The following is a 23,724-nucleotide window of genomic DNA, read 5'->3' on the forward strand; positions in this document are numbered from 1 at the left end:
AGTCCCGGATGTGATCACGGACATGACGAGGAGTCTCGAAATGGTCGAGACATAAAGATTGATATATTGGAAGCCTATATTTGGATATCGGAATGGTTCCGGGTGAAATCGGGATTTTACCGGAACACTGTGGGGTTACCGGAACCCTCCCGGGGGTTAATGGGCCTTAGTGGGCCATGAGGGAGAAGAGGAGGGCCGGCCAGGGCAGGCCGCGCGCCCCCTCCCCCCTAGTCCGAATAGGACAAGGAAGGGGGGCGGCGCCCCCCTTTCCTCTTTCCCCTCCCCCCTTTCCTTCTCCACCAAGGCAAGAGGGGGGAGTCCTACTCCCGGTGGGAGTAGGACTCCTCCAGGCGCACCCCTAGGGGCCCGGCCGCACCTCCCCCCTCCCTCCTTTATATACGGGGCAGGGGGCACCCTAGAACACACAAGTTGATCTTCGTGATTGTTCCTTAGCCGTCTGCGGTGCCCCCCTCCACCATATTCCACCTCGGTCATATTGTTGCGGTGCTTAGGTGAAGCCCTGTGTCAGTAGAACATCATAATCACCACCACGCTGTCGTGCTGACGGAACTCATCCCCGACACTTTGCTGGATCGGAGTCCGGGGATCTTCATCGAGCTGAACGTGTGCTGAACTCGGAGGTGCCGTACGTTCGGTGCTTGGATCGGTCGGATCGTGAAGACGTACGACTACATCAACCGCGTTGTCATAACGCTTCCGCTTACGGTCTACGAGGGTACGTGGACAACACTCTCCCCTCTCGTTGCTATGCATCACCATGATCTTGCGTGTGTGTAGGAATTTTTTTGAAATTACTACGTTCCCCAACAGGCACAACCCACCAGGGCGCGCCAAGAGGCCCAGGCGCGCCCTGATGGGTTGTGCCCACCTCGGGTGCCCCCCGGACCGCCTCTTTGCTCTATAAATACCCCAATATTTCAGAAACTCTAGGGGAGTCAACGAAATATTCATCCAGCCGCCACAGAGTCTAGAACCACCAGATCCAATCTAGACACCATCACGGAGGGGTTCACCACTTCCGTTGGTGCCTCTCCGATGATGCGGGAGTAGTTCTTTGTAGACCTTCTGGCCCATAGTTAGTAGCTAGATGGCTTTCTCTCTCTCGCTGAATTCTCAATACAAAGGTCTCTTGGAGATCCATATGATGTAACTCTTTTTGCGGTGTGTTTGTTGGGATCCGATGAACTTCGAGTTTATGATCAGTTATATCTTTTCATATCCATGAAAGTTATTTGAGTTTCTTTGGTCTCTTATATGCATGATCTCTTATATCCTCGTATTTCTTCTCCGATATTTGGGTTTTGTCGTGGAATAGTCACGTCAGATGTCCTTGTGAAAGGACTTAGTTATGGAGCCATCGCAACTAGGAAGCTTGAAGGGGTTAAATCGGGACAAGCGACACGAGAGAGTTTATACTAGTTCGGCCCCTTACAGTGAAGGTAAGGCCTATGTCTAGTTAGGTTGGTATTGATGTTTTGATAACCAGGGAGCGAAACACGCTATGCCCGATTCTCGATGAGTTGTTTCTTGCCCTAAGTCGCCAGCAGGTCGTCCCCTTATATACACGGGTTGACGCCCACCGGCTTACAGAGTCCCGGCTGGCTTATAAACAGAGCCCGGCTCGGTGACCAGTTAAATCTACCTTACGTTATAAGTCATGCCATCATGGCGGTTTACTACAACGGGCTTAAGCCGCCCGTGGGCCTTAAGCTCCTTATTGAACCGCCATCTTCATGCTTGGTCTTGGGCTTCCTCTGATGAGTACTCTTTGCGTAACCCGACTCCTCCTGGGCGGCTTACACAAATAGTCATATCCCCAACATTAGGCCCCGGATTGATTTGAACCTGTTCATGTCAATCTAAAAAATATTTGTAAATAATTAAATCTTTAGTCTTCTGACTATACAGAGGGTTTTTGTTAACCCGCCATGACGTCATCTTCTAGATCCGTCTTAACCCGGCGTGATGTCATCCTTCCTTTAACTCATTTTTTATTCCACCGAATCCTTCAACGGATCTCTTCTTTACTGACTGTTCCGAAAATCGAGGCGTCAGGGCCGCTGGATAATAATTGTTATCTCCTCGTTTCCCGCGCCGTCTCAGTTATCTCCTCCCTATAAATAGCCACGACTTGGGTCCTTTCCCTTTTACTCTTTTAGTCGTCTTCTTCCTCTCCTCTCTGCCTCTCCAGCTCCGCTGCCGTTACCATCGACTCCCTTCATCTTCATCGACTCAGGCCGCTGCATCGACCTGACTGTAACCAGAGATCGACGGCGAGCTTCTGTAGTTCATCCTCATCCGTGAGTCCCCTTTTTCCCCTTCCTTAGATCTATCTTGAAGCTCTGCCGAGTTCATCGAGTTCATCACCGCCCGATGCGGATCCTTGCTAGTTTGCACTTCCACAGCCTGTTTAGATTGTAAAAACCGTGCAGAAACGCTGCGGTAGTTGTTTGTGTTCATCTTGTATACAAATAGATCTCATTTCTCTTGTTTGGAAACCTCCTTTGAATGCATGAACTTCTCTGCCCTGTTTTTAGGTCTAGAAATTTTCTCCTTTAGAACAATAGTTTGATCCATAATAAAGGCCGTTGTCTGTGAAACTTGTTTCTATCACCCGGAAAGCTTCTCCTGGAAAACTTACTTTATCACCACTGTCTAGGTGTCCGGTTTAAAAAATCCTTGAATGACTGTTGATCCTGATAGCGGTTTAAACTTTACTACACAATCACCCTTATATCATTAGGCCCCTTGCTTAAACCGCTAATTTAAATAAATTTGAATATTTCTCCCGGGTTAAATTTGAACCGGAACTTTTTACTTTGTCGTAGGCCACTACCGTTATGGCTCCTAAGGCGGCTAAGGCCCCTGTGACTTGCAACTGGCTCTGGCATCGAAGGCTGGGACATGCTGGCATGAGGAACTTACACTCACTCGTCAAGAAGAAGCATGTCATTGGCATCGAGGATGTCAAGTTCAAGAAGGATCATCTGTGTGGTGCCTGTGAAGCTGGAAAGATGACAAGGGCAAAGCACGCCTCGAAGACAATCATGACAACATCTCAACCCTTCGAGCTGTTACACATGGACTTATTTGGACCCACGCACTACTCCACCCTCACAACAACTGCCTGTCTCTATGGCTTCGTCATTGTTGATGACTACTCAAGATACACATGGGTTCATATAATTCTTTACAAGACTAAAGTGCAAGATGTCTTCAGGCGCTTCGCAAATCGAGCAATGAACAATTATGGTGTGAAGATCAAGCACATCAGAAGTGACAATGGCACTGAATTCAAGAACACTGGACTTGATCTGTATCTTGATACAATGGGAATCACTCATGAGTTCTCTGCTCCATACACACCTCAGCAAAATGGCATTGTTGAACGCAAAAACAGAACCCTCATTGAGATGGCTCGAACAATGCTAGATGAGTACAAGACACCAAGAAAGTTCTGGCCTGAAGCTATTGATACAGCATGTCACATCATCAACCGTGTATACATTCATAAGCTTCTGAACAAAACATCATATGAGCTACTTACTGGCAAGAAGCCAAACGTAAGTTACTTCAGAGAATTTGGAGCAAGACACTGGATAAAGGATCCCCATCACAATTTGCACCTAAGGCTCATGAAGGCTTCATGCTTGGCTATGGAAAGGATTCACACTCCTACAGAGTCTTCAACCTTTATCTCTACAAAATCGTTGAAACTGTGGATGTGAAATTTGATGAAACCAATGGTTCACAGAGAGAGATTCTGCCAAGCACACTGGATGAAGCTCCTTCAAACGAGGCAATCAAGTTGATGGGAACTGGTGAAATCATGCCCTCTTAGGCACAGCCTGAAGAGGAACTTATCATCTCTGCACCAAATCAACCTGAAGACAATGCTCAGACCGAAGACAATACTCCCAATGATGACAATGATGAGCCAGAGCAAAACATTCGTCCTGTTCATCCATGTATTGCAAATGAAGTTCAAATAGAGAAGATAATTGACAGCATCAATGCACCTGGTCCGCTCACTTGATCAAGAGCAACACAGCTAGCAAACTTCAGTGGGCACTTTTCATTTGTGTCAATATCAGAACCCAAGAAAGTTGCAGAAGCTTTTATGGAACCTGAATGGATTCAAGCCATGCAAGAAGAACTTCAACAGTTCAAGCTGAATAATGTTTGGGAACTTGTCAAGCGACCTGATCCTCGCAAGCATAACATTATTGGAACAAAATGGATATATCAAAACAAGCAAGATGAGCATGGTCAAGTCGTCAGAAACAAAGCATGTCTTGTGGCTCAAGGATACACTCAAGTTGAAGGAATTGACTTTGATGAAACATTTGCTCCTGTTGCTAGGCTTGAAGCAATTCGCATACTGCTAGCCTACGCTAATCATCACAATATCTTGCTATATCAAATGGATGTAAAGAGTGCATTTCTCAATGGCAAGATTGAAGAAGAAGTATATGTCGCTCAACCACCTGGCTTTGAAGATCCAAAACATCCTGATATGGTGTACAAGCTAAACAAGGCACTGTATGGCCTCAAACAAGCCCCTCGTGCCTGGTATGATACAATCAAAGACTTCCTGAAGAGCAAAGGCTTCAAACCTGGATCCCTCGATCCCACTCTCTTCACGAAGACATATGATGGTGAACTGTTTGTGTGCCAAATATATGTGGATGACATAATCTTCGGCTGCACCAACCAGAAGTATAGTGATGAGTTTGGGTACATGATGCAAGAGCAATATCAAATGTCCATGATGGGTGAGCTGAAGTTCTTCCTTGGTCTTCAAATTCGTCAGCAGAGGAATGGCATCTTCATATCTCAAGAGAAATACCTCAAAGACTGTCTGAAGAAGTTTGGAATGGAAGACTGCAAAGGCTACACAACGCCAATGCCAGCCAAACACCATCTTGGTCCCGACGACAATGGTAAAGAGTATGATCAAAAGGTATACTGCTCCATGATTGGTTCTTTGCTTTATTTATGTGCATCTAGGCCAGATATTATGCTTAGTGTTTGCATGTGTGCTCGATTCCAAGCGGCACCAAAGGAATCGCATCACTTAGCTGTGAAGCGAATTCTTCGATATTTGGCTTACACCCCAACACTCGGATTATGGTATCCCAAGGGCTCAAGATTCGATTTGGTTGGATTCTCGGATGCTGATTATGCTGGTGACAAGGTGGATCGCAAGTCTACATCTGGCACATGTCATTTTCTTGGTCGATCACTTGTCTGTTGGTCTTCGAAGAAGCAGAACTGTGTATCACTCTCAACTGCTGAAGCTGAATACATTGCTGCTGGATCCTGTTGCGCTCAGCTTCTATGGATGAAGCAAACTCTCAAGGATTATGGCATCAACCTGAAACAAGTACCTCTCTTCTGCGACAACGAGAGTGCCATCAAAATAGCCAACAATCCAGTCCAACACTCGAAGACAAAGCACATTGAAATTCATCATCACTTTCTCACAGATCATGTTATGAAGAAAGATATCGATATCATTCACGTCAACACTGAAGAGCAACTGGCAGATATCTTCACAAAGCCCTTGGATGACAAAAGGTTTTGCAAGTTACGGTGTGAGCTAAATATCTTGGAATCCTCTAATGTCCTGTGATCAGGCACACATCCTAACACTTATGCATGTTGATGACTTAGATGTGCAACACACAAAGTAATGTATATCTTCAATCAATGAAGATTTACACTCTGAGTGTGAATATATTAACATGGAATTTGACTTCGGAGCGCCACGATAATTGTGCGTCGTGTCTGGGTCTAATACTTCCTATACGGTGGGTAACGCCACCACCAACTTTCTTTGTTTGAAGTGTTTCACTCAAGGCGTTATATTGCAATGACTTCACATTTGGTTTGTCTTCAGTTTCAATTTGTCTTCATGACTTTCTGCACTATGATGATTTGATTGCTTTCTGATATATATATATATATATATATATATATATATATATATATATATATATATATATATATATATATATATATATATATATATATACTAGTGTTCTATCCTCTACAGCATTCACTTATTGCTATGTCTTCAAGATTGGATCTTTTGAACTAAGTGAATGTGATCGGACCCTACCCTCTCTATGCTTCCTATCTCAAAATCTATCTATCCAAATCATATGCATTCTATTGAAACTGTCGAATGTCTTCTCTGTGTCCTAGTCAGCAGAAGGCAAAGAGATAAACATTAAATATGTTTTAATGACTTATCTTTGCTGTTGAAATCCAGAGAAGCCGGAACAACTCTCCGACATGCCTGGCGGGCGTGGGAACGTGGGACAACTCTGAGTATGTTGCATGCTTGCCACGTGCCCCTCAGATGTGAACCGCCAGGGGCACCAGCGTAATTGCACTGTGTCTCTCACCTACTTATAAATACTTGTCCCCTGCGGTAAAGAAATCCTTCATCCACCTCTCCACCTCCGTCAAAACCCTAGCGCCACCGCTAGCTCGCGACGACGCCGGCGACGAAGCGCTTAGCTGACGCGACTTCTCCGACGCCGTCCTCACGCCGGCCGCAGACATCGTCCTCTCCGCCATCGCCATAGGTGTCCTCCGTCGCCAAGTTAGGGCACGATGGGCTGAACTGCTCGGTCTCCTATTCTTCCATCTAGCAGTTCTTCGTGCGGTAATTATAACTCTATTTTTACCACCTTTTTGATCTTCAAAATTCATCCTATTTACCGAAAGTAGTTTCTGTCTATTCAAAGCTAGATCTATTTCGTCTGCATCTCTGCTTAGTCGATTCACTTAGATTTCTTGTCTAGTTTGATTCCTCACTTGTACTTATTCACGGATTGGTACAAATCTGGAACCAACTCACCTATATAAGTGAATGTCTTCGCATCATGAGGTCAATGTCTTCAAACTGATTTATCTTCAAAATCTTCTGAGAATGCATATGACCTCTTCCCCTTCCCTCGCATCTCTAATGCTGTCACAGGTACATGTCCGTGGGAGAATCCCTTGGTTCTCATAGTCTGCATTCGTTTGCAGAATACTTACAGCATCATATAAATTCTCCTGAAGCCAGTTCCTGCTTGACCAGCAAGCGTAACTCTTTGAAGCCTTTGAACGTATTGAAGCCTTTCAGCTTGAAGTTCATGGCTACAAAAAAATCAGCAAGGAAGGGTGGCAGACAGCGCAGAGAAGGAACATCCAAAGATCTGCCTGATGACTTAGCAGAACTGTACAAGACAGATCCCGAAGAAAATTATCATCAGAGAAAGACGCGAATCCAATGGATCGACGCTATTGGGCTGAGGAGTGGTTCAAGTACAAGTTTGTGACAAAGGAATATGCAGAGAAGCATGCCATCAAGAGACCTTGGGGTGATATCCTCTATCGAGGCCTTCAACCCAAGAGCCGAGCTGAAGCCATTGAACAAGGCTTCTATCCATGCATGGTCCATGGGCCACAGCCTGCGAACGCAGATCCCAATTCACTACTATGGTGTCGTGACGACTCTCTCTTCAAGCGCAACTATCAGTTTGCTGTGGCTTCGGCCAAGAAGAACAAGAAGTCCTTGGGTTTGGACTTCAACCCAGGTCCCTCTGCTCCCCGTGCTGACGGCTCCCGTGAAGCTAATCCCAATGTCATTGGCCCCTACGCCAACCTTGACGGCCTCATCACCTACATCATGGTCCAAGGCGCCAGAGTAGATCATTCTGACGATGGTGCTGACTCTGATGAAGCCCCTGCTCCTCCTCCAAAGCCGCAGAAGCAAAAGAAGTCAAAGGCTTCAACCTCAGCTGTACCTCCAAAGACTTCTCGCGTGAAGCCACTGGCCACTGCACCTCCTGAAGCCAGTGTGCAATCTGAAGATCTGTCCCGTGTCTCCAAGAGAACGGACAAGAAGAAGCAACTTGTCAGACCATCTAATCAAAGAGCCTTGACTCTTGCTGCCATTCTGCATGAAGAACCCATTGATCTATCAAGTGATGAAGATCTTGCTGATGATGCTCTTGAGCAGCTGATAAAGAGCAAGGGAGAAGCAGAAATCTTCAGCAACCTGCCTCTCTTTGATGTGGCCATCATTCAAAACTTCATTGATGAGTGGTTCGACACCCCCAATGTTAGCTTTGAAGATTTACAGTTTCCAATTGGCCTCAGTGTCGCCTTCAATGGCGCCATTTCTTCTGAGCTAGCTCTCGCTCAGCGCATCGTTGAGCTCAAAAAGAAGATTGATTTTGAGAAGGCTCAATTCAAGAAGCATGTGGCCAAGCTAAGTGTTCAAGACGTCCGAAACTTCAAAGTCATGCTCCATGAGCTCAAAGAAGCTTTTCTCAAGAAACGCCAAGAAGCTCAGGGCTCTCGAGAGCGCATGAAGATTTTGGCGGATAAGTGTGTGCTTGCCTACAATGAGGCTGAGAAGCGCAAATCCCTTGCCCGCCCTGGCATTGACCCCAGGATGGCTGCAAAGAAGAAGAAGAAGCACCCTGAACAGCCTGAACCTTCAAGCCAAGAAGCCCCTCACATTATCTTCCCAAGCAGCATGACTGGCTCGAAGCCAAAGGTCACCACAACAGCTTCAGAACAAAAGAAGACAAGGGCTGCCGAGGCTGAAGCGAGAAAGAGAAAGAATACTGAAGCTTCTGATGCCGCTCCCTCCAAGAAGAAGCGCAAGACCAAGAAGACTAGGGCTGCTTCCACAGAGCCCTTAGTTGTTGAACCCATTACCGTGGTTCGCCCTGTGTCAGTACATCAAGAACGAAGAATGGTTGTCCATGAGCCTACTACCACAGAGGCTCATGAGGCTGAAGATGTTCCAGCAGCTGAACCCAACGCTGCTGAAGACATTGGTCAAGATGACAATGTAGCTGATGATGAAGTTCTTCCTCAGATCGAAAATAACTTGGTATCATCGCCTGTTCATACGAACAGCAAACTCATCAGCATTGGTCGTCCATTGACGCCAATTGCTCAGGATGCATCATGGGCTGATCACCCACAACAACAACAAGACTCCCCCAGTACTCCCCAACAACAACAAGCTACACCCCCCGTGCAAGAAGAGGATGAATACTTTCAGGCTCAGCCAACTCCATCTCCTAAGGTGAAGCCAGCTCTTCGCAGGCTTCGCAGAGGACAAAGGCCTGAAGTCCCTCTATCGAGCGTTCCAGAAGGAGAAGTGCAACATTCACCTGTTGCACGGCAAGTATTTTCTGAACCTGCTCCAACTGTGAATGTCTCCGAGTCTGAAGCACATGCTGCTGAAGATATTCCAGTTGCATCAGCCGAAGAAAATGAAGAAGAAGTACGTGTCCCTACACCCCCAACAATTGAAGAAGAAGCAGTTCATGATCTGAACGTGCCTATACCCGACCCTCCTGCTCGTCAAGAGGAGGTTGAAAATGTTGAGGCTGCCACCAACAACGCCAATGAAGCCAGTGACGTAGTCATGGCTGATGCTAATGTGGCGCCTGCACCAACCAGTGTGCCTGAAACCAATGAGGCCACTGTGCCTGAAGCAAATGTGGCCACTGAACCTGAAGTCAATGAGGATGCTGCACCTGAAGCCCATGAGGATGCTGCACTTGAAGCAAATTTGGCACTTGCTCCCGAAGCACCTATCGTGCAGCCTGCCTCCGATGTTGCCCCTGCTCCTGTTCCGCCACCAAGGCCTCACACAATTGAGCAAGCATACAGTCATGGTCAGCTTACTACTGTCTGATGGCCTGTTCTAGGGCCTCCACCCTCTGCCTCAGGACCGCAATTTGACTATCATGTTGAGCATAGGCCTCAGGTCCAGAAGCCAAAGCCCAGGTTGCCAAGGTTTCCAGGTACTGCAAACTCACCAGGGTCCTTCAATGCTAATGGCTTCAAAAGCCGAAATACCTTCTTTGACAGCGCCAAGAACCCCTACTCCAAGCCAAGGATATCATCAAATCGGTTCTGGAGCTATCAGCAGAGAAGCTATTACTCATGCGTGTTATATGATCAAGGGCGCATTTTCCCTCATATGCGCCTTGACGCTGAAGCTATTGCTGGATTGCCGTGCTTAGAAGAAGCACTTGACTGCTTTCGTGATACTGGTCTGCTCCACTTTGTGACAAACAAAGAACATTGGAATGAAGAGCTATTGCTTCAATTCTATGCTACTCTACACATTCGCGTCTACTACAGAGACATCAAGACATGGGTTCTCGAGTGGATGACTGGAAATGTTCATCATGAAGCCAAAGCTATGGATATCATCGAGCTTACTGGGCTAGCCACCCCTAGAGAACTCTATGAGCCTAACTGTCAGCTACACCGCAATGCTGTGGAGAGCATCTTTCATAAGCCAGAACCCAATATGAGCCAGATGTTAAGCATGATGAAGCCTTTGCCATCTGACGCTGAGTATCCCACACATTTCTTTGTTGAAGACCTTGAGTATCTGCCTCGCACCATATATCATATCATCAGGCGAACTCTATGGCCAGTCAAGGGACACTCATCAGCGGCCAAGCTTGAAGGAGCTATGAAGACTTTGGTCTTCTATATTCTCAATGGCATCAGCTTCAACACTCAGGAATTCTTCATCAGGCAACTTGCCGCTTCCGGCTCTGACCTATTTGCTCTGAAGTTTTATGCTCCATGGGTTATGCGCCTCATCAAGTGACACTCATCTGTCAATTATCAGCCCTCTGCTTGCAATCATATAATCTTTCTGCCAGAGGTTGATATGTCAGTTGATGCTATATACTCTGACCCTGCCAAGACGCCGCTTTGTCTTCAGAATATTGAGCACCAAAGCTTCACTCAGCCTATTGAAGGTGTTCAAGCAGCAACACGATTCTATCCACTGGCTGGTAACACTCGTCTGCCTCACAGAGCGCCCACTGAAGCCACTGAAAGCACCATTGTGCAAAGGCCTCAGAAGCGTTCTCGCGTTCTCAATGACCGAGAACTTCTTGTGGCCCTTCATCAGAAACAGTATAAGCATCATTTCTGGCTCAAGCGACAGATGCAAAGCCTCTTGGTGGATGTCAATCGCATTCGCAACCTTGCCACCAAGAATGCATTTGTTGCTCATGAAACTTGCCGGCGATCATGGAAGAGTTTGACCCTGCTCAGCGCTGAAGCTGATCTTCAAGACGATGGCTTCAATGAAAGATTCCAGTTTGACTCCACTCCTCCACGGACTGCTGTCTTACGTCGCACCCCATCTCTTGAAGACTCTGAATATTCTTCTTCCGCGGCAACAGTTAATGCCAGAGTGATCGATGATGAAGATGACGCTACTTCACCATCTCCTACTACTGCGCGCATCGACACTGCACCAAGATCGTCTGCACCGCCAACCAACAACGACAACCCTGCTGCTTCACCTACTCATGACGAGTAGATGCTCTATGTCTTCAAACCTTTTTGGTCATTACTGACAAAAGGGGGAGAAGCGTATGAGTTGATAGTCTTCAAGCGGGTTCATATGGGCGGTTGCATTATATTTTGATGCATGTTTACAACTCTTGCGTTTTGAAACATTTGGTTCTTTGAGTTGTAACACCTAAACTTGATGGTCGTCTGCTATTTCTGCTACTTATTTGCTTTGCGATGATAAATTCCGCATGTGCGATGATAACTTCCGCACTTAGATCATTCTGCAAACGTCCATTTTTCATTATGCATGTCATTCTACTTGCTATATCATTTCATGCATGATGAATTATCTTCATAAGTTGAAGTGGATCTCCACAAGTACAACCTGCCATGTGCATTTGCATTCCAAAAGCAAATTACTTATATGCACATCTTCAGGGGGAGCCCTTGCAACTTATGAAGACAATTTCCTATCCTTACAATTTCACATACTTTATCCCCGTTGAAAACTTCAACCAGTTTGTCATCAATCACCAAAAAGGGGGAGATTGTAAGTGCATCTAGTGCCACCCCTAGTTGGTTTTGGAGTATTGACAACAAAGTTGGTTGAGGGACTAATGCGTTTGTGAGAAATGCAGGATAACTCAGGTAGTGTCCCTCATTGATTCGGTTTACCTACCGGAGATGACCCCTAAAAATGTATGAAGACATTGAAGACAATGGTGGTATGAGAAGATATTCATATTGAAGACTATGACATGAGAAGACATTGTGTGAAGACTATGGAGCGCGAAGACTGTGTGGTGTTGTTGTTTCCTTTTCTTCTTTGTTGAGTCATAGGAACCAAGTGAACTAAGTCAGAGTGACTGAAGTGATGCTCAACTCAAATCCTATGTCTTCGAGCGAAGACAATGAGAGCAAATCTTATCCAGAGCTGGATGAGTCAGCTTTGCTTGTAGCCCAAGTAAAGTTGCCGCGTGTGTTTGAAATCTAACCGTTGGAACACGTGTCAGTTCCTTAGTGACCCAGGGTCATTTTGGACAAATCAGGTCGGGTTGCCTAGTGGCTATAAATAGCCCACCCCCTACACCATAAATTGGTGGCTGCTCAGAGTTTGTGCACGGCTTTTGTCATTTGAGAGCAACCCACCTCGAAGCATTTGAGAGAGAGAAATCCTTGCGAGGACAAAGCCCAAACACCCAGAGCCAAAGAGTGTTAGGCATCACTGAAGTCTTTCTGCCTGTGTGACCTGAAGACTTATTACACTTGAGGACTGTGAATCCTCCGGCCAGTTAGGCGTCGCGTTCTGAGCATCCAAGAGTCATTGTGGATTGCCGGTGAACGAAGTCTGTGAAGGTTTGGAAGTCTCCCTTGAAGACTTACCAGAGTGATTGGGCGAGGACTGGGTGTCCTTAGCTCAAGGGGAATAAGGTGAAGACACGGTCTTCTGAGTTAAATCTCAGCCTCCCTAACCAGACGTACAGTTGTCACAGCAACTGGAACTGGTCCAACAAATCATGTGTCTTCAACAAGAAACTGGTTCTATCCCTTCCCATCCTTACTTTAGTTTGTCTTCATGAAGTCATTGCCTATATATGTATCTGTTTGACTTCATTGCTTGACTACTATTGTTGATTGGCTTCACACTATCTTCCATCTTGATCCTTACTACCTAACTGCTATTAGTCATGTACTTTCACATCATTACCTACTTGACTATGGCTTGTTTAGGGTAGTTTATCTTCCGCTGCATATCAATTAGGTTATTTCTGTTGTTTGTCTTTGAAACTTCCAAGTTTTGAAGACTTTCATAAAAATTGCCTATTCACCCCCCTCTAGTCGATACTAGCACTTTCAACACTTCCATGGCACCCTTAGAGAGATTAGTGCCATTATCAGTTATGATGCTATGTGGAAAACCAAAACGAAAAATCACCTTTTTCATGAACTGAACCGCCATGGCTGCATCACATTTACTGACCGGCTCTGCCTCAACCCACTTGGTAAACTTGTCCACTGCCACCAGCAGATGTGTCTTTTTGTCTTTAGACCTTTTGAAAGGTCCGACCATGTCAAGCCGCCAGACCGTAAATGGCCAGGTGATTGGGATCATCCTTAACTCTTGAGCCGGCACATGAGCTCGTCGTGAGAACTTTTGACATCCATCACACTTACTGACTAGGTCCTCTGCATCAGCATGGGCCGTCAACCAGTACAAACCATGACGAAAATCCTTGGCCACGAGAGATTTTGACCCGGCATGATGGCCACAATCTCCTTCATGGATCTCAGTGAGTATTTCTTGGCCTTCTGCAGGTGATACACAGCGTTGAAATGCCCCGGTGACGCTGAGGTGATGTAACTCGCCGTTAACAATCGTCATGGATTTGGAGCGCCTAACGATTTGTCTCGCCAATGTCTCATCCTCCGGTAATTCACCCCAGGTCATATAAGCCAAGTAAAGCACCGTCCAATCCGGGATAACATGAAGAGCCGCCACCAGCTGTGCCCCCGGGTCTGGCACTGCTAAGTCTTCCTCGGTAGGCACCTTGATAGAAGGGTTATGTAAGACATCCAGAAAGGTGTTGGGCGGCACCGGCTTACGTTGGGATCCCAACCGGCTTAAAGCATCAGCCGCCTCATTCTTCCTTCGATCAATGTGCTCCACTTGATAACCCATGAAGTGACCAGCCACCGCATCTACCTCACGACGATAAGCCGCCATGAGGGGGTCTTTGGAATCCCACTTGCCTGACACTTGCTGAGCCACCAAATGTGAGTCGCCCAAGCATCGGACCCGGCTTAAGTTCATCTCCTTAGCCATCTGGAGACCATGGAGTAACGCCTCATATTCAGCTGCATTGTTAGTACATGGAAACATAAGCCGGAGTACATAACAAAAATTGTCACCTGGAGGGGAAGTTAACACTACTCCAGCCCCCGAGCCTTCTAGCTGCCTGGACCCGTCAAAGTGAATAGTCCAATACGTGTTATCCGGCTTCTCCTCAGGGGCCTGCAATTCTGTCCAATCATTGATGAAGTCCACCAAGGCCTGAGACTTAATAGCCGTCCGGGGCATGTACTTCAAGCCATGAGGACCAAGCTCAATAGCCCACTTGGCGACTCGTCCTATGGCCTCCCTGTTCTGAATAATGTCTCCCAAAGGGGCAGAACTTACCACAGTTATAGGATGGCTTTGAAAATACTGCTTCAACTTCCGGTTTGCCATGAACACCCCATAAACAAGCTTCTGCCAATGAGGGTACCTTTGCTTGGATTCAATGAGCACCTCACTGATGTAGTAAACCGGCCGTTGAACCGGATGCTCCTTACCGGCTTCCTTACGCTCCACCATGATGGCAACGCTGACGGCTCGTGAATTGGCAACCACATATAACAGCAAAGGCTCTTTGTCAATTGGAGCCGCAAGAACTGGCGGCTCAGACAATTGTCTCTTTAAGTCTTCAAAAGTAGCATCAGCGGCCTCACTCCAAACAAAAGTGTCAGTTTTCTTCATCATCTGATACAATGGGAGGGCTTTCTCACCGAGCCGACTTATGGATCGACTTAAGGCAGCAACACGACCCGCCAGTCGCTGAACATCATTGATGCACGCCGGTTTAGCCAGGGAGGTAATCGCCTTAATCTTCTCCGGGTTAGCTTCGATGCCTCTGTTGGACACCAGAAAACCCAAGAGCTTGCCCGCAGGAACGCCATGTTGGAAATATGCCCTAGAGGCAATAATAAAAGTATTATTATATTTCCTTGTTCATTATAATTGTCTTTTATTCATGCTATAACTGTATTATCCGGAAATCGTAATACAGGTGTGAATACATAGACCACAATATGTCCCTAGTGAGCCTCTAGTTGACTAGCTCGTTGTGATCAACAGATAGTCATGGTTTCCTGGCTATGGACATTGGATGTCGTTGATAACGGGATCACATCATTAGGAGAATGATGTGATGGACAAGACCCAATCCTAAGCATAGCACAAAGACCGTGTAGTTCGTTTGCTAGAGCTTTTCCAATGTCAAGTATCTCTTCCTTAGACCATGAGATCGTGTAACTCCCGGATACCGTAGGAGTGCTTTGGGTGTATCAAACGTCACAACGTAACTGGGTGACTATAAAGGTGCACTACAGGTATCTCCGAAAGTGTTTGTTGGGTTGACACGGATCGAGACTGGGATTTGTCACTCCGTGTAAACGGAGAGGTATCTCTGGGCCCCTCGGTAGGACATCATCATAATGTGCACAATGTGACCAAGGGGTTGATCACGGGATGATGTGTTACGGAACGAGTAAAGAGACTTGCCGGTAACGAGATTGAACAAGGTATCGGTATACCGAGGATCGAATCTCGGGCAAGTAAAATACCGCTAGACAAAGGGAATTGTATACGGGATCGATTGAGTCCTTGACATCGTGGTTCATCCGATGAGATCATCGTGGAACATGTGGGAGCCAACATGGGTATCCAGATCCCGCTGTTGGTTATTGACCGGAGAACGTCTCGGTCATGTCTACATGTCTCCCGAACCCGTAGGGTCTACACACTTAAGGTTCGATGACGCTAGGGTTATAAAGGAAGTTTGTATGTGGTTACCGAATGTTGTTCGGAGTCCCGGATGAGATCCCGGACGTCACGAGGAGTTCCGAAATGGTCCGGAGGTAAAGATTTATATATGGGAAGTCCTATTTTGGTCACCGGAAAAGTTTCGGGTTTTATCGGTAACGTACCGGGACCACCGGGAGGGTCCCGGGGGTCCACCAAGTGGGGCCACCAACCCTGGTGGGCTGCATGGGCCATGTGTGGGAGGGAACCAGCCCCAGGTGGGCTGGTGCGCCCCCCACAAGGGGCCCAAGGCGCAGGGGAGAGTGGAAGGGGGCAAACCCTAGGGCAGATGGGCCCTAAGGCCCACCCCAGGCGCGCCTCCCCTCTCTCCCCCTCTGGCCGCCACCCAGATGGGATCTGGGGGCTGCCGCCACCCCTGGGGAGGGAACCCTAGAGGGGGCGCAGCCCCCTCCCCTCCCCCTATAAATACTTGAGGTCTGGGGGGCTGTCCAAGACACAAGAATCTCTCCCTTCTCCTCTTGGCGCAGCCCTACCTCTCTCCCTTCTCCTCATATCTCGCGGTGCTTGGCGAAGCCCTGCTAGACTACCACGCTCCTCCATCACCACCACGCCGTTGTGCTTCTGCTGGATGGAGTCTTCCTCAACCTCTCCCTCTCTCCTTGCTGGATCAAGGCGTGGGAGACGTCACCGGGCTGTACGTGTGTTGAACGCGGAGGTGCCGTCCGTTCGGCACTAGGATCTCCGGTGATTTGGATCACGGCGAGTACGACTCCTTCAACCCCGTTCTCTTGAATGCTTCCGCTTAGCGATCTACAAGGGTATGTAGATGCATTCTCCTTCCCCTCGTTGCTGGTTTCTCCATAGATAGATCTTGGTGACACGTAGGAAAATTTTGAATTTCTGCTATGTTCCCCAACAGTGGCATCATGAGCTAGGTCTATTGCGTAGATTCTTTGCACGAGTAGAACACAAAGTAGTTGTGGGCGTTGATTTTGTTCAATATGCTTACTGTTACTAGTCCAATCTTGTTTCGACGGTATTGTGGGATGAAGCGGCCCGGACCGACCTTACACGTACTCTTACGTGAGACAGGTTCCACCGATTGACATGCATTTGGTGCATAAGGTGGCTAGCGGGTGCCAGTCTCTCCCACTTTAGTCAGAACGGATTCGATGAAAAGGGTCCTTATGAAGGGTAAATAACAATTGGCATATCACGTTGTGGTTTTGCGTAGGTAAGAAACGTTCTTGCTAGAAACCCATAGCAGCCACGTAAAACATGCAACAACAATTAGAGGACGTCTAACTTGTTTTTGCAGGGTATGCTATGTGATGTGATATGGCCAAGAAGAATGTGATGAATGATATGTGATGTATGAGATTGATCATGTTCTTGTAATAGGAATCATGACTTGCATGTCGATGAATATGACAACCGGCAGGAGCCATAGGAGTTGTCTTAATTTATTGTATGACCTGCGTGTCATTGAACAACGCCATGTAATTACTTTACTTTATTGCTAACCAGTAGCCATAGTAGTAGAAGTAATAAGTTGGCGAGATAACTTCATGGAGACACGATGATGGAGATCATGATGATGGAGATCATGGTGTCATGCCGGTGACGATGATGATCATGGAGCCCCGAAGATGGAGATCAAAAGGAGCAAAATGATATTGGCCATATCATGTCACTATTTGATTGCATGTGATGTTTACCATGTTTATGCATCTTGTTTACTTAGAACGACGGTAGTAAATAAGATGATCCCTTACAAAAATTTCAAGAAGTGTTCTCCCCTAACTGTGCACCGTTGCTAAAGTTCGTCGCTTCTAAGCACCACATGATGATCGGGTGTGATGGATTCTTACGTTCACATACAACGGGTGTAAGACAGATTTACACACACGAAACACTTAGGGTTAACTTGACGAGCCTAGCATGTACAGACATGGCCTCGGAACACAGAGACCGAAAGGTCGAGCATGAGTCGTATGGAGGATACGATCAACATGAAGATGTTCACCGATGATGACTAGTCCGTCTCACGTGATGATCGGACACAGCCTAGTTGACTCGGATCATGTAATCACTTAGATGACTAGAGGGATGTCTATCTGAGTGGGAGTTCATGAGATGAACTTAATTATCCTGAACATAGTCAAAATATCTTTGCAAATTATGTCGTAAGCTCGCGCTTTAGTTCCACTATCTAGATATGTTCCTAGAGAAAATATAGTTGAAAGTTGACAGTAGCAATTATGCGGACAGTAGAAAGCTTATGTCCTTAATGCATCGCTCAGTGTGATGAACCCCAAACGTCGTTTGTGGATGTTGCGAACATCGGACATACACGTTTTGATAACTACGTGATAGTTCAGTTAAACGGTTTAGAGTTGAGGCACCAAAGATGTTTTCGAAACATTGCGGAACATATGAGATGTTTCAAGGGCTGAAATTGGGATTTCAGGCTCGTGCCCACGTCAAGAGGTATGAGACCTCCGACGATTTTCTTAGCCTGCAAACTAAGGGAAAAAAGCTCAATCGTTGAGCTTGTGCTCAGATTGTCTGAGTGCAACAATCACTTGAATCGAGTGGGAGTTGATCTTCCAGATGAGATAGTGATGTTTCTCCAAAGTCATTGCCACCAAGCTGCTAGAGCTTCGTGTTGAACTATAACATATCAGGGATAGATACGATGATCCTTGAGGTATTCGCGATGTTTGACACCGCGAAAGTAGAAATCAAGAAGGAGCATCAATTGTTGATGGTTGGTGAAACCACTAGTTTCAAGAATGGCAAGGGCAAGAAGGGATGCTTCATGAAACGGCAAATCAGCTGCTGCTCTAGTGAAGAAACCCAAGGTTGAACCCAAACCCGAGACTAAGTGCTTCTGTAATAAGGGGAACAACCACTGGAGCGGAATTACCCTAGATACTTGGTAGATGAGAAGGCTGGCAAGGTCGATAGAAGTATATTGGATATACATTATGTTAATGTGTACTTTACTAGTACTCCTAGTAGCACCAGGGTATTAGATACCGGTTTGGTTGCTAAGTGTTAGTAACTCGAAATAAAAGCTACGGAATAAACGGAGACTAGCTAAAGGTGAGCTGACGATATGTGTTGGAAGTGTTTCCAAGATTGATGTGATCAAGCATCGCACGCTCCCTCTACCATCGAGATTTGGTGTTTGCGTTGAGCATAGACATGATTGGATTATGTCTATCGCAATACGGTTATTCATTTAAGGAGAATAATGGTTACTCTACTTGTTTGAATAATACCTTCAATGGTCTTGCACCTAAAGGAATGGTTTATTGAATCTCGATCGTAGTGATACACATTTTCATGCCAAAAAGATATAAGATAGTAATGATAGTACCACTTACTTGTGGCATTGCCATGTAAGTCATATTGGTATAAAACGCATGAAGAAGCTCCATGTTAATGGATCTTTGGACTCACTCGTTTTTGAAAAGTTTGAGACATGCGAACCATGTCTATTGGTGTATATGCATGAAGAAACTCCATGCAGATGGATCGTTTGGACTCACTTGATTTTGAATCACTTGAGATATGCAAATCATACCACATGGGCAAGATGACTGAAAAGCCTCGTTTTCAGTAAGATGGAACAAGATAGCAACTTGTTGGAAGTAACACATTTTGATGTGTGTAGTCCAATGAGTGCTGAGGCATGCAGTGAATATCGTTATGTTCTTACTTCACAGATGATTCGAGTAGATGTTGAGTATATTTACTTGATGAAACACAAGTCTGAATTATTGAATGGTTCAAGCAATTTCAGAGTGAAGTTGAAGATCATCGTGACAAGAGGATGAAATGTCTATGATATGATCATAGAGATGAGTATCTGAGTTACGAGCTTTGGCACGCAATTAAGACATTGTGGAAATTGTTTCGCAATTAATACCGCCTGGAACACCATAGTTTGATGGTGTGTCTGAACATCATAGTTGCACCCTATTGGATATGGTGCGTACCATGATGTCTCATATCAAATTACCACTATCGTTTAAGGGTTAGGCATTAGAGACAACCACATTCACTTTAAATAGGGCACCACGTAATTCCGTTGAGATGACACCGTATGAACTATGGTTTAGAGAAACCTAAGCTGTCATTTCTTAAAGGTTTGGGGCTGCGACGCTTATGTGAAAAAGTTTCAGGTTGATAAACTCGAACCCAAAGCGGATAAAATGCATCTTCATAGGACACCCAAAACAGTTGGGTATACCTCCTAATTCAGATCCGAAAGCAATAGGTATTGTTTCTTGAATCGGGTCCTTTCTCAAGGAAAAGTTTGTCTCAAAAAGTTGAGTGGGAGCATGGTGGAGACTTGATGAGGTTATTAAACCGTCACTTCAACTAGTGTGTAGCAGGGCACAGGAAGTTGTTCCTGTGGCGCCCACACCAATTGAAGTAGAAGCTTATGATAGTGATCATGAAGTTTCGGATCAAGTCACTACCGTACCTCGTAGGGAGACAAGGGTGCGTACTACTTCAGAGTGGTACAGTAATCCTGTCTTGAAGGTCATGTTGCTAGACAACAATGAACCTACGAACTATGGAGAAGCAATGGTGGGCCCATATTCCAACAAATGGTTAGAAGCCATAAAATCCGAGATAGGATCCATGTATCAGAACAAAGCTTGAACTTTGGTGGACTTGCCCGATGATTGGTAAGCCATTGAGATAAATGGATCTTTAAGAAGAAGACGGACATGGACGGTGATGTCACCGTCCATGAAGCTCGACTTGTGGCGAAGAGTTCTTCACAAGTTCAAGGCGTTGACTACGATGAGATTTTCTCATCCGTAGCGACGCTTAAGTCCGTCGGAATCATGTTAGCATTAGCTGCATTTATGAAATCAGGAAGATGGATGTCAAAACGAGTTTCCTTACCAGTTTTCATAAAGGAAAGGTTGTATGTGATACAATCAGAAAGGTTTTGTCGATCCTAAGGATGCTAAAATGTATGCTAGCTCCAGTGATCCTTCCATGGACTGGAGTAAGCATCTCAGAGTTGGAATGTACGCTTTGATGAGATGATCAAAGATTTTGGATTTATACAAAGTTTATGAGAAACTTGTATTTCCAAAGAAGTGAGTGGGAGCACTATAGAATTTCTGATGAGTATATGTTGTTGACATATTGTTGATCAGAAATGATGTAGAATTTTTGGAAAGCATATAGGGTTATTGAAAGGTGTTTTTCAATAGAAAACCTGGATTAAGCTGCTTGAACATTGAGCATCAAGATCTATGAGGATAGATCAAAAACCGCTTAATGGTACTTTCAAATGAGCATATACCTTGACATGATCTTGAAGGTGTTCAAGATGGATCAGTCAAAGAAGGAGTTCTTGCCTGAGATGTAAGGTATGAAGTCAAGACTTAAAGCTCGACCATGGCAGAAGAGAGATAAAGGACGAAGGTCATCCCCTATACTTCAGACGTAGGCTCTATAGTATGCTATGTTGTGTACCGCACCAGAAGTGTGCCTTGCCATGAGTCAGTCAAGGGGTACAAGAATGATCCAAGAATGGATCATTGGACAGCAATCAAAATTGTCCTTGGAATAAATAAGGACATGTTTCTCAGTTATGGAGGTGATAAAGAGTTCGACGTAAAGAGTTGTGTTGATGCAAGCTTTAACACCTATCCGAATGACTCCAAGTAGAAAACCGGATACGTATAGTGGAGCAACCATTTGGAATAGCTCCAAGTGGAGCGTGGAAACAACATTTACAATATGACATAGAGAATTGCGAAATACATACGGATCTGAATGTTGCAGACCCGTTGACTAAAACCTCTCTCACTAGCAAAACATGATCAAACCCCAGAACTCATTGAGTCTTAATCACATGGTGATGTGAACTAGTTTAATGACACTAGTAAACTCTTTGGATGTTGGTCACATGGTGATGTGACCTGTGAATGTTAATCACATGGCGATGTGAACTAGATTATTGACTCTAGTGCAAGTGGGAGACTGTTGGAAATATGCCCTAGAGGCAATAAAAAAAGTATTATTATATTTCCTTGTTCATGATAATTGTCTTTTATTCATGCTATAACTATATTATCCGGAAATCGTAATACAGGTGTGAATACATAGACCACAATATGTCCCTAGTGAGCCTCTAGTTGACTAGCTCGTTGTGATCAACAGATAGTCATGGTTTCCTGGCTATGGACATTGGATGTCGTTGATAACGGGATCACATCATTAGGAGAATGATGTGATGGACAAGACCCAATCCTAAGCATAGCACAAAGATCGTGTAGTTCGTTTGCTAGAGCTTTTCCAATGTCAAGTATCTCTTCCTTAGACCATGAGATCGTGTAACTCCCGGATACCGTAGGAGTGCTTTGGGTGTATCAAACGTCACAACGTAACTGGGTGACTATAAAGGTGCACTACAGGTATCTCCGAAAGTGTTTGTTGGGTTGACACGGATCGAGACTGGGATTTGTCACTCCGTGTAAACAGAGAGGTATCTCTGGGCCCCTCGGTAGGACATCATCATAATGTGCACAATGTGACCAAGGGGTTGCTCACGGGATGATGTGTTACGGAACGAGTAAAGAGACTTGCCGGTAACGAGATTGAACAAGGTATCGGTATACCAACGATCGAATCTCGGGCAAGTAAAATACCGCTAGACAAAGGGAATTGTGCACGGGATCGATTGAGTCCTTGACATCGTGGTTCATCCGATGAGATCATCGTGGAACATGTGGGAGCCAACATGGGTATCCAGATCCCGCTGTTGGTTATTGACCGGAGAACGTCTCGGTCATGTCTACATGTCTCCCGAACCCGTAGGGTCTACACACTTAAGGTTCGATGACGCTAGGGTTATAAAGGAAGTTTGTATGTGGTTACCGAATGTTGTTCGGAGTCCCGGATGAGATCCAGGACGTCATGAGGAGTTCCAGAATGGTCCGGAGGTAAAGATTTATATATGGGAAGTCCTGTTTTGGTCACCGGAAAAGTTTCGGGTTTTATCGATAACGTACCGGGACCACCGGGAGGGTCCCGGGGGTCCACCAAGTGGGGCCACCAACCCCGGAGGGCTGCATGGGCCATGTGTGGGAGGGAACCAGCCCCAGGTGGGCTGGTGCGCCCCCCACAAGGGGCCCAAGGCGCAGGGGAGAGTGGAAGGGGGCAAACCCTAGGGCAGATGGGCCCTAAGGCCCACCCCAGGCGTGCCTCCCCTCTCTCCCCCTCTGGCCGCCACCCAGATGGGATCTGGGGGCTGCCGCCACCCCTGGGGAGGGAACCCTAGAGGGGGCGCAGCCCCCTCCTCTCCCCCTATAAATACTTGAGGTCTGGGGGGCTGTCCAAGACACGAGAATCTCTCCCTTCTCCTCTTGGCGCAGCCCTACCTCTCTCCCTTCTCCTCATATCTCGCGGTGCTTGGCGAAGCCCTGCTAGACTACCACGCTCCTCCATCACCACCACGCCGTTGTGATGCTGCTGGATGGAGTCTTCCTCAACCTCTCCCTCTCTCCTTGCTGGATCAAGGCGTGGGAGACGTCACAGGGCTGTACGTGTGTTGAACGCGGAGGTGCCGTCCGTTCGGCACTAGGATCTCCGGTGATTTGGATCACGGCGAGTACGACTCCTTCAACCCCATTCTCTTGAACGCTTCCGCTTAGCGATCTACAAGGGTATGTAGATGCACTCTCCTTCCCCTCGTTGCTGGTTTCTCCATAGATAGATCTTGGTGA

This window comes from Triticum dicoccoides, chromosome 4B (genome assembly GCF_002162155.2).
Source record: "Triticum dicoccoides isolate Atlit2015 ecotype Zavitan chromosome 4B, WEW_v2.0, whole genome shotgun sequence".
NCBI classification, from domain to species: Eukaryota; Viridiplantae; Streptophyta; class Magnoliopsida; order Poales; family Poaceae; genus Triticum; species Triticum dicoccoides.